The sequence below is a fragment of the Octopus bimaculoides genome, chromosome 8, assembly GCF_046866305.1.
Source record: "Octopus bimaculoides isolate indiv1 chromosome 8, ASM4686630v1, whole genome shotgun sequence".
NCBI lineage: Eukaryota > Metazoa > Mollusca > Cephalopoda > Octopoda > Octopodidae > Octopus > Octopus bimaculoides.
Genome location: NC_142935.1, coordinates 80,622,920 through 80,636,151, shown reverse-complemented (window position 1 = coordinate 80,636,151; position 13,232 = coordinate 80,622,920). Strand labels below are relative to the sequence as shown.

At 35.0% G+C, this 13,232-nt stretch overlaps 1 pseudogene; it reads right to left on the bottom strand.

Moving 5' to 3' along the window:
• Positions 1-1,759: 1,759 nt before the first annotated feature.
• LOC149134473 (histone-lysine N-methyltransferase SETMAR-like) lies at positions 1,760-11,553 on the bottom strand (annotated as a pseudogene).
• Positions 11,554-13,232: the final 1,679 nt, after the last annotated feature.

Below are 13,232 nucleotides of genomic sequence, written 5' to 3'. Positions count from 1 at the left end.
GCTTTGAGACCGCGACCTGTTTACTGACAAAATTCCGTGCTGCGCTTGTTTAGCCTGATATTTCATCTGAGACCATATTTTGAAACCAAAATCGATATTAGCAATTCAAAAACACACAAAAACCCATCTCCACTTAAACGTTTATCATTTGGCGTGAAAATTTTTGTTGCACTATCTGCAACCTGGTCACTGACAGTATCACTGTAACTGTTGCAGTGGAACTGTCAGTAACCAGATTGTCAAGACTTTGAGAAGCCTGTTCAGACTGTGTTCATCTTTCTCATTATGAACAAACCAATTCCTACACACACGCACAGATTCAGATGTACATATTTATAAATATTAAAGGTGTGTGTGTGTGCGTGAGTGTGTGTGTGTGTGTGTGTGTGTGTGTGTGTGTGTGTGTGTGTGTGTGTGAGAGAGAGAGAGAGAGAGCGCAGAGTAAGATTATATGAGGAAGCCTTCGATAGAGTACACCCTGCTGTGTGATATAGTGAGCTCTCAGGAGGCTAGGGATAGATGAGTGGTTTGTGCAAGATGTACAAGCCATGTATAGAGATGCTGTTGGTAGAGTGAGAGCTAACGATGAATACAGTAAACCATTTGGCATAGATGTAGGGGTTCATCAAAGCTCAATCCTCAATCCCCTCCTTTTCATCATTGTCTGCCAGGCCATAACAGAGGAATTCAAGACTGGCAGCTCTCCAGTTTGCCAGCTCTGGTCAAACCACCCAAACCATACAGCTCTGAGAAAACAAGGGAATTGTATTTTAGGTACAGAAAGTTTGCAAGGAAATAGGCTGGAATGAAGTGAAGTGAGAAAATAAAACAAAATAGAATATTTACATCATTGCATGCATGAATTTGCCTAATACTTCAGAAAGGTGTGTATATGTGTGTGTACGTACATGTGTACGTGTGTGTGTGTGTGTGTACGTGTGTGTGTGTGTGTGTGTGTGTGTGTGTGTGTGTGCGCGCGCGAGCGCGAGCGCGCGAGCATGTTAAGGCACATGGCATATTGGTTAAGATGCTGGACTCTTGATCATAAGGTTATTAGACTGATTTTTGGACCAGGTATGTCCCAGCTGAGCAGCATACTTGGCCCCCCCAGCAGTTAGTTCCTGAATGTTTCACTAGGTCGAGTAGAGGAACTGAGAGGTCATCTATATTTGTTCTCACCTACAAAAACACTTTAAACAATTAGACAAAGTATGCTACAAGCTATGAATCCATACACACACACACACACACACACACACACACACACACACACACACATACATGATTGCCATATCTTATCAGACAATAGCTGTCTCACATTCAGTCTGATTGTCCTGATTTACTTTCATCCCTGTATGTGCATGGATATGACTTTTCATGCCATGCATCCATTTCTATAGGACTTTATAAAATACAAAATACCAATATAAAATACAATATGCCAATGGAATTAAATGACAAAAGCTTCTCAACTGCCATAATGGGTTCTAGTAACAATCTTTGCAAGATGACTACTACTATTTTGACTGCCAGTTTTATGTCAGAATATCTTTCTCCTAGAAGAGCTGCCTTCCCCACAGCTTTGACAAAAATGATGGGAGCCTTCTCTACCCTTGGGAAATCTATTTAACCCATAGATGGGATTCTAACAAGTACTACCATTCCAGAGCAGATTGGTAATTATTAGGTTGTCAAGAAAGTTATTGCGTTTTTAACCTTTAAATTCAGATGCATATATCTTAGCTCAAACAAAACTTTATTAATCAAAATAAACACCATCAGAATTAACACACTTTTGCCAATGCAAAACAAGTTTATTTATGCCAGTAGCATAAAAATCCTGTGTTCTGGTTGTGATGAAGTCGTTAAAGGCATGTTTGGCACCGTCTTGGTTTTTGAAGCATTTCTCACGCAGGAAGCTGTCGAGGTGCTTGAAAAAGTGGTAGTCGGTAGGTGAGAGGTCTGGTAAGTATGGCGGATGAGGCAGAGTTTCATAGCCCAATTCATTCAACTTCTGCAAGGTCAGTTGTGCGACGTGCAGCCGAGCGCTGTTGTGGAGAAGAATTGGTCCTTTTCTATCAACCAATGCTGGCTGTTGTTGTCGGGGTTTCTTATGCATTTCATCCATTTGCTGACAGTACTTCTTCACCGTAATGGTTTCACCTACAACCAAAAAGCTGTGATGGATGAGACTGGCCGCAGACCACCAAACAGTCGGCATGACCTTCTTTTGGTGCAACTTTGGCTTCGGGAAGTGCCATGGAGCTTCGTTGGCATTCAGCCACTGAGCTGAGCATCACCGGTTGTTGTAAAGAATCCACTTTTCATTGTAAGTCACAATCCAGTTGAGAAACAGGTTGTTTTTGTTGCATAAAAGAAGGGAAGACAACACTTCAAAATGGCATTTTTTTTTTTTTTTTGGTTGTCGTTCAATTCATGCAGCACTTATTTCTCAAGTATTTTTGTTCTTCCAATCTCTTTCAAGTGGTTAGAAATTGTTGTATACATTGCGTCTAATTCAGAAGCAAGCTCTCGAACAGTTGTGCGTGGATTGACTTCGACTACGGCTCTTAATTGATTGTTGTTAACATCCAGTGGCCAACCACTACGCTTATCCCCTTTGAGACTGTTGTCACCGCTACGATATTTCTTGAACCACCATTGTGCTGTATGTTCCTTAGTGGTTCCTGGGCCAAATGCATCATTGATATCACGAGCTGTTTCAGCAGCTTTTCGGCCTAGCTTGAAATGGAATAAGAAAATTGTGTGAATTTGCTTTTTGTCAATGTTGTATTCAATGTTCAGGAAAAAATGGCCTAATTATTCGTGGCTGTATGGTAAGTAGCTTGCTTATGAACCGCATGGTTCCAGGTTCAGTCCCACTGCGTGGCACCTTGGGTAAGTGTCTTCTACTATAGCCTCGGGCCGACCAAAGCCTTGTGAGTGGATTTGGCAGACAGAAACTGAAAGAAGCCCGTCGTATGTATGTATATATAAATGTACATATATGTATGTGTGTGTATATGTTTGTGTGTCTGTGTTTGTCCCCCCCCCCCCAACATCGCTTGACAACCAATGCTGGTGTGTTTACGTACCCGTAAAAAGACCGATAGAATAAGTACTAGGCTTACAAAGAATAAGTCCTGGGGTCGATTTGCTCAACTAAAGGCAGTGCTCCAGCATGGCCACAGTCAAATGACTGAAACAAGTAAAAGAGTAAAAAGAAAAAGAGTAACATGATTAGATAAAGCGCAAAATGGGCTTTAAAATGATATATAATGTCAAAGTAATTTAATGAAAATTAATTTGAAAATACATCATTTAAAACCAAAATTAAAAATTCCACAAGAACTTTATTGACAACCTAATAGTAATGCTAATTAAGGGGGGATTTCATTCTCCTTACAACTACAGAATTCCCACACTAGAATTTCACCACTGAATGCAGTTTAATGTCATACCCAGGTCATTCATAAATGTATGCATGCATATATAGTGTAAATATTATGAACAGTAAAAGGACCACCAGGATAAGGAAAAAGCCTGACATATGGTATTAGCTTTCATGGAAATAGGTGCCTTAACTTTTTGGACATTAGAAGAAGAAACATGAAGGCATAGAGGAAGGGAGACGGAAAAAACAGTCTGTGAAAAATTGGTGAAGGGTGAAAAACCAGGTGAGAATGTGGTTCTATGGGGAGGTATTATGAAGAGATGAAGTGTAGGCTGTGTAAATACAAATTTGAGAGTGCATCTGCGCCTGGAAACAACTATAAGTAAGGAATGATATGTATGTCTGCGTCATGCATGTATGAGTATAAAAATGTGCAAATGTGGAAATATGGTGGAGATGGTTAGTTGAGATGTGGAGTGTTAGAGTGTTTATGAGTTATCATTCAGTGGGTTGTATGGAAGCATGTAAGTGGAGAAAGCATGTGTGAGTGTAAGAAAATAAAGATATTCATGGAGTACATGTGATGGGAAGAGTAATGTGGAATATGTTATTGATGTGTGTGCAAGGGTATAACAAAAGTATATCAGAGTGTGAAAATGTTCTTAACAAAGAGTTAAGGTTCAAACTAAAATTTGAAAAAAAAAAAGAGGAAAATATATGGATTTTGTGAAAAGAGAAAAAGTAAAAGAAATTGTTAAAAATTATACAACAGTGGAAAATGTGAAAGGAGTTTAGCAGAATGATCAGATGGAGGTAATAAGCTGATTAACTCCACGAAGGAGAAGCAACAGCAATTATGAAGAAGATGACAAATTCCACTAAGTAAAAATAACTTTGATGAACAGGTAAAGAGCAAGACATAATGCACATGGTGTAAAAAGAAAAGGCACAGGGAAGAGCCAGTAAATGGGGGAGACGTAGGACAAATACAATGAGTCTGTTGGGGGAAGAAGATAGCAAGCTTAAATGTGAGTGGCATTCAAGCATAGGGGAATACATATTACATTGTCTACATATATATTATCTGCATATCAACCTATCAACATGTCTACATTTTTATGTGTTTGCATATCTGTTGTCACTTGAATGAATGCAATTACAATGAGGTGAATCATCAACATTAGAAAATAAAATATAAGTAGTTGTTTTTGTATATACAATACATACACATGTGCATATACATGCTCAGGCATAAATACATACATATACATATGCAAATATAAATACATATATATGCATAGATTCACACTGATACTTACACACATTTATGCACACATTCCTTTATGTGTTCCAACTCAAAAACTATGGCCATGCATCAGCACTACCAATTATGTACATATGTACATTTGAATATCTATCCCACTCATTAATTCAGTTGTTTTATTCCACAATCCTCAACGACTCTCTAAAAAACAATTATATGTACAGACATGCATGCATACATACACACACAAATACATACATATGTATAAACATACATACTATAAACTCTTATCTCAAAAATAATAATACTTCCAAAAAGTTTGTCATTGAATAAAAGACATTAAGTGTAAAAGAGAGATTAGAAAGTGAGAAAGAGAGAGAAGAGGTAAAAGCAAGAAGTGAGAGAGAAAGAGTAAGCAAGAAGAAGAAAGAGAAAGGGTAAAAGAAAGAAATGAGAGAGAAAGAGTAAGCAAGAAGAAAGAGAAAGGGTAAAAAAGAGAAATGAGAGAGTGAGAAAGTGAGGTGTGTTTAGTTAAAGTATTACCTTCACCAAAACTGATTGGATCATTGACATTTTCTTTTCTGTTTCTTATTTATTTATTTTCTTTCATATTAAAATATCTTCACAATAAGCAGTGAAAAGAATTCTTCAGAAAGTAAGCAATGCTTAGACAGTTCTCCAATCCACTTATTCCACATGACATTTTTTTCTTTACCAACAATAAAAAAAAAAAATCAAAATAAAATATGAGCTATAAAAACCTATTTATTCACTAGTGTAGCTTACTATGATTCTGTTGTGGCTTGCACTATGTCCTTATCTCAGTTAACTAAGCTTCAAGGAAAGCAGAGTAAAGTGGTTGGCTTCCTGTTGTATTCTGCAAGTCCATTTGTAATAGCAGTACAATTTTTTTTCTTTTTGCTTTTTATTGACGGAAGGTACTGACTGTCACGATATTCACGTATTTCATAATTACTTCAGTGAAAGGAAATAGCCAAAGTCAAGAATTGGAAGCAGAGAACCAACTTGGTTAACCAGAAGTTGAAGCTCTATTCAATGAAGCTCACTGCATGTTCATGTCCGTTTTTACAGGAATTCAATGGTAAAGTTGAAGGAATGTCAGATATTCAGATATTAGAATAGTAGTACACTATGTACTTCTTTTATTTTATGTACTAAGTTCACTTCTCATTGAAATCAACTTCACCTTTCAATCATCAGTTGCAGCAGGATTTTGTAATCAAGTTTATTGCTGTTAAGTTTCTTTGGTTTGAGACTGAAAGTCATAGTAATTAGTCTAGTATGGCAATTAGATATTTGCCCCATGCTTAGCATCAGATAAGGTAACTACTGAAAACTCACTAAGACCAGTCACACTAATAAGGTGGGATGATTCAGTTCAGAGAACGTTTATAGCTGGTAAAATATGCCTCATTAAGCATTAACAGGGTAACACATGTAAATAGTTGTTTGACTGCCACCTGTTCAAACCTTGATCTCATTTAAAGGCAGGTAATGCTCTAGTATGGCCTAGTTTGTAATATCTAGCATAATAAAGGAATATAAAATTATTTAGTCTCCTAACTTTTGGCAGTGATGGTTACACAATGCTTTGGTGTTGAGATTAATAAGATAGAAAAACAAATGTTTGGGATGGACATTCACAAGCACTACTGGAATTTCTTGATTCTTGTCAGACAGGCATTAGAGAAAGCCTTAAAACAAGTGGAAAGAAGTCCTGGAATAACCTCACAAATTCCCAATATTTTGCACTCCGACGTCTAGCTAAAAACAATTGTTTTGTTATTAAAATGGCGAATAAGGGAGGAGCTATCATAATTATGGACAAAAGTGAGTATATTTCAGTTTGTGAAGAAGTTTTAAATGACAAAACTTCATATGAAGAGTTGCATGAGAGGAATTCATATGAAGAATTACAGAGAGAAACTGGACGAAATAATTCTAGAAATGAAGGAAAACAATTTCATTAATAAGGCCAAATCCAAAATTTTACAGTGAGAAAAAAGAACACTTGTATTTTTATGGCCTCCCTCAAATACACAAAAAGTTTGAAAGATTTCCTCCAATGCACCCAACTTGCAGCAGATATGAATGTTGTACAGTCAAGATTTCAGAATGGTTGGATGGCTTTCTACTCCTTGTCGCAAAAAGTTCAAATTCCTATATTCAGGATAATTTTGATTTTGTGTCTAAAATCAAATTTTTTAAGCACCGAGACCAAAAATATCCTCATTTCAAAGAGATATTTTCTCAGCCGCCTATTTTAGCCTTTAGAGGTAATAAGAATATAAGAGAATTATTGACCACTATTTCTAACGCCAAGAAAATGATCGACTGTGAAAGGATGAAAGGCAAAGTCAACTTCAGCAGAATTCGAACTCAGAATGTAAAGATAGACAAAATGCTGCTAAGTATTTTGCCTGGTGTGCTAATGATTCTGCCAGTTCACCACCTTAAATGGTAAGCTCTTAAATGAGCTCCCAATCTATTTGAGGCTAGGAGAAATCATCTCTTTCCAATGACGGATTTTGCCCAAAAATATTTGACTTCTTGTCTTTCTCCTCTCAAACTAATTTATTCTACCTTTGGGTTGTTTATGAAGGAATATTCATATACATTGCAGTTGATTCAAACAACTATGTTTATTCAACCTTGTGCCAAAATTGGAAACCAATATTTATAGATGTCAGCCATTGAAACAACGCCAGTAATTTTATGGGAGGGGAAGTTGATTACATCGATCCCATTATTCAACTGATACTTATTTTATTGACCCCAAAAGGATGATGGGTGATGTCAACCTCAGTGGCATTCGAACTGAGAATGTAAACAGGGACTAACAATTCTGCCAGTTTGCCACCTTCACTAAATATTGACACTGACAGCTAATAATAATCTGTGCAAATGGTTTAAGTAGGTTCCCAGCAGTTATTTTGAAATTTCTGTTTCTTAAGTAAATAGCTTATCAATTTCTGGTAGGATGAGCCCAGAGTCTCTAAAGATGTGTCAGTTCCAGTTTACAACTCATTTTTTATGTAGCCTCAAGGAATAAAATCCAAATACTATTTGGGCAGAATTTCAGCCCTGAACAATCTGGATTAAAAATAAATGCTGCAAACCATTCATACTTATACTTTGTTCTTCTCATTAGAGCATCTTCACTACTATACTTGTACCCTTTGATTATTATTGCAGCACCCTTAGCAGGCCAAAATTACATTAACTCTTTAGTGTTCGGATTAATCTGTCAAATGTAATGCTTATTTGTTCACATTATTTTGAAGTATTCAAGTTCAAGAGGGTGTCCACAATATTTGCTTGTAACATTGTTAATTTTTTACATATAAATTTGAAATGTTGTCACTGGGTGCTTATATACCAGTGATTTATAGTTATGAAATTTTAGCTGATCTTTCTCGGTAAATTTGACTTTTATGGGCAGGTAAATTTAATTAATAGGTGTAAATGCAATAACATTATGGATAAACACTAAAATTGAAATTCTTAATGCATCTTACCTGTTAGATTTGTTACTAAAATTATCCCAGATGTTCACAGCCAACAATTTTGCCACTTGTCAAGATGAGGTACATTAGTTTGAATTAATTAAAAAATACAAGTATGATTGGTACAAGATTTTATTCTTTCACTATATTTCATTCAAACATTTTCTTTGAAAATAAAGTACAAAACTCTTTTACTAGTCAATACACCATTGGCCATGTATTCTTATACAATTTAATGAATGCATTTACATAACAAAATGCATCTAATAAAGAAAACCCATTAACAGGTGAGACAAAGGTGAATACAGGTATGTAACATACTGAAAATTGATATGTGTTTCTCATTTTCACATATTATTTGTAATAAAATGAAAGGAATATATGATAGTATTACTATCAAACAACAAAATATAGTTATGCCATATTTCTATCATGAAACTGTCCAAAGCACCCTTTACACAAGAGCACTTTGCAAAACAAACACATAAATGAGATCTCAAACTAATATTTTTTCCACTTTATGGAAGTCGATATTTTCTCTATTGACATCCACCTCAGTTAATTTTGCTTTTCTCCCAGTTTTGTGCTTACTGGAAGTAAAGCCCTCACGTAACTGAGATGTGATGCGAATTTGAAATTCCAAATGGTCATAGAGGTACCTTGTGGCTTTTAACATAAACAATATATGAATTAACTATAATTAGACATAATGCTAGAGATATGTGGATCACCATACCTTATATCAGGACTCCACAGTAGTTCCACAGTTGAGGAAGCAGTTTGATACCAAACATAATGTTTATAGTAAAAAAAGCTCACATTTCAGCTGTATCAGTTGGCTGCCATAGTGGATCGGGTCTTCCACAAATAGAAATTATGTGTTGAGCATATTTATTTGTTTCCTCTGTGACAGTTTCAAAAAAACTTCTCTGTAAAAATAAAAATAAATAGACCAATGGTTGAGCATTTGGAGGTAGACTGTGTTGTGGACTAGTCATTTCTGTGAAATCAGGAATTGTGGTTGAGGTAGTAATCTTCAACTATGTTGCCATAATTTTTTTCAATATCATTTTTATCACTTTCATTATCAAGATCTTCCTCGTCCGACAAAGATTCATAAATATCAGTATCAGATTTGTCCGTAAACAAATCACTGTTGTTTTCATTTGTATTTTGTATACATCAAAAGTAAAACCTTCGAAGTCGGAATTGCTACTTGTTGACACCATATCATTAAAAACTAAGATATACACTTCTCTTCAAGCGTTGTAAAAACCAGGAAGTCTCAAAACTTTCATGGTATTTTTACTTTAATAAAGGTGGGAAAGGCTTTATCTCGTATAATCTCAAAGCTACAAGAATTCAATAACATGATTTGTTTATTTTTTTAGTAATTTCGTAGAGGAATCAGATATGGTTGCATTTGGCCAGTTCAAACAAAAAAAGGAGAATTCTTTTTAGCCAGTTTTGGCTGGTCTGAACACTAAAGGGTTAAATAATCAATGAAACAATTTCAAATATGACTTACATTCAACTATTGAACATTGATCCATAGACTCAAGTCAATTTGAGCCTTAATCATAATTTCAAACATTCTTCTTAATATTCAAACCATCCATCTCATTCAGTCATGAACCTTTCAGCTTCAATCTATGGCCCATCTCTGTTACCTGTACACTAAACTTTTTTCAAAATGTGGTGCCTACACAATATACACTCTCCATCACTCACCTTACACTTCTGGATATCAGCAGTAAAGACTTTCAGTTACTTTGGCTCAAAGTTTCCCTCCATTACTTCTCTAAATACATCAGCTATTGCTACCACTCTCAGTACTCAGTCTAGCGATTAGCAACTGTTTAACTCTGTCTCATCTAGTGCATCCTTATATCTCATTTTATCTCTCACTAAATGAACATCCCCATTCAGTGGAATAATTACAATTTCCCAGGTACATCTTGAATATCATCCCACTCTTAGTACTACCAACTATTATCTTAAATATCCTCCCATTCCAATACTGCTGATGAAGAAGCAGAGTTTTGTCATCACTACTATGATTATCATCATCCCACACATGTATACTTGATTGACACACAGACAATCCAAACACCCTTAATCATCACAGTCTCTACAAAACCATTACTATTTCTTCACATTCAGAATCAATCAATCAATTACAATCCATTACACACATCCTGAACTATATGGAACTCTAAGTCACATAACATGTTAGAGCTGTCAAATTTATAAAACTCTCCCTGGCAGTAAATATACTTCACCACTGGTCAATCCATGACAGCTAAGTAGGTGATTGAATCTATCCTCTCACTCAATCAAAAGCCCATTACCAAAATCCTCCAGACTGTTGACACACAGCTGTCTGTGTCAGTGCATTCCCATTACTAGTTACACTATAGAACACCTGCTTCTGTCAGAAGCTTGTCGTTACTGGTTTCTATAGAACATTTGCTTGTGTCTGTGGCACTGTCTATATTTTCGGTCACAAACTGATCATCAGAATGTCTCCTGCAACACACAATATTTTATTTAGTTTCTCTCTTTAATATTGATTACACAAATACTGGTTATAAACTGGGTCCTAATGGCCTACACCCTACCTTTCTCTTTTAATATATTTGGCTAGCCCCTTAATAAGAGGACCATTATACAAACATGTTATAGAGTCTTGAAATAGTCTTTTCATGAGCTAGAAATAACAGTCAAATCTCCCTCAAATCACACTACTGTCTTAAATAAAGAAGTCAATATTCTAGATTATAGTCCCTGATATAAAACACGTCATGGCTGGAACATAGTTGATCACGTGTCTGCTCTATCAGAACCAAGTAATAATGCTTTAATTCAAAATTCTTTGAAGAAAATTCTAGAATCTGAATTTATAATAAACTAAATAAATAAATAGAAAAATCAGTGGAGTAGATAAATGAGAGAAGAAAAGTGGAAGTGTGAGAGAAAGAGGGGGTAACAATGAGTGATAAAGAGAGTGATGTTTTTCTATCACTCTCTTTATCACTCATTCTTACCCCCTATATATATATATATATATATATATATACAAAGAGAGTGAGAGAGAGTGGGGAGTGAAGAGATTGATTCACTGATTTGATTTGTGAGGTAATATGACCTAGCTAGAAAGATAATTTCATTTCATGTGAGATCATTATCTTTACTCTTTTACTCTTTTACTTGTTTCAGTCATTTGACTGCGGCCATGCTGGAGCACCACCTCTTTTCTAAAATATTTCATTACCATTTCACACTCTTACACTTATTTTTAAATGTTATTTGCAATTTTAGCATACATCTCTATCTCTCTCTTTCTCTCATACTGCTTTTACCTCCATTTCTTACACACTCACCACCACCACCACCCCACACTTCATGTCACATCCTAACATAGATTCAGACACTGAAACGCATTCACTAGTTAGCAGTTTAAAGCATATAAATGTATGTATGCATATAGAATTGTATGTATGTGCTTGAGTGTGTGTGTGTGTGTGTATGTGAGTGTGTGTGTGAAAGAGAGAGAGAGAGAGAGAGAGAGAGAGTCAATTAATTTCCAGCATAGCCAGATTTTCATATTTTCACTAGTTTGAACTTTTCAATAAAATTCCTTTCTTTTATCATTCTTTTAACTTCACTTCAGTCATAATGTTTATAAAACAGGAATATTAAAAATACTAGTGCAGCATATTTCCAAATGACCATTAAGAGAGATTTGTCTGACATTAGAATCCCTAATTTGTTGCTGGCATGTTTGCATGAGCTCTACTAATGTGTTTCTAATTCGTCCAATATATATTTCTTTGCAATTTAGGCATTTAATACTGTAAATCATATTTCTGCTTTAGCAGATTTTATTTGCCTCGTGTAAATACTTTTTTCTCAGTCTTTGAGTTGATCTAATGATTAATATACATAAATGTCTTACACAATTGTCATTGTACTTGGATATTGTAATTCTACTCCTTGTTGTATAAACCAAATTATTTCAAGGTCTTCAGCTGTCATTTACATTGCATAAGGTTTCCGTCAGTCACTAAACCCTTTAACTCATTACTTTGTAAGCTTTACTTACCAATGTTAAAATATTCTGATAATGTGGATTATGTGTCATGTAATCAGAACATTTTTAATGTCACTATTCTGAATTATTTTTAAAATTATGACTATTATCATTATTGGAATAACATTTAAATATACTTGTTTTATTTTGTCTTTATATTATTTTTGAAATTTTGTAACAACATGTAACAAAACTTGTTAAACACATTTAGTGATCTTGATAATATTTAATTAAGAGTGACACCTGTAGGGAAATTTCTATGATTATATTTGTAACAGTATTTTAAGATTAAGCACAAACATTAAGTGATATTGTTTGAAATTAGACAAAAATGCTCAGTGCATTTTCAATTTATTAATTTTACCTTTTGCTACATGATGTGATTTGCGTGAATTATTAAATTAAATTTTTCATTATGTGTGTGTGTGTGTGTGTGTGTGTGTGTGTGTGTGTGTGTGTGTGTGTTAATGAGAGGTTATTCAAGCAATTTTTAGGCAAAACTTTCTTCCATAAAGTTTATGTTATCTAAAACCAAAAGACTAATTAATCTAAATTCTTGGACAATAGAAACAAGAAAGACTGGAGTGAATCTAGCCTTCAAATTTAAGTGGTGACTGTAACAACCATGGTTCAGCATTAACAGACCTCGTCAGTGAAGTATGCTTACCTTAGTCAGTAATACTATGAGAGATAAGTACATACATAGAGAGAGGTGTAGTGATCATGAATACTAACAACTGTCTTTTTGAGGAAAGCACTGGGACAATTGTTAATTGAGTTAAAGAAGTATACTGTTAGAGATTAAAAAGCCTGTTCTGGGACTCATCACTTGAATGAGTGAAATAAAAAGACAATTATTAAAGTCAGTGACCTTGTTTATTTGAAGTGGCTGGAGGTATTAGTGTGAGTCTGTGTGTGCATGAGTCCATGAATTTGTGCATGCACAATTGGGAA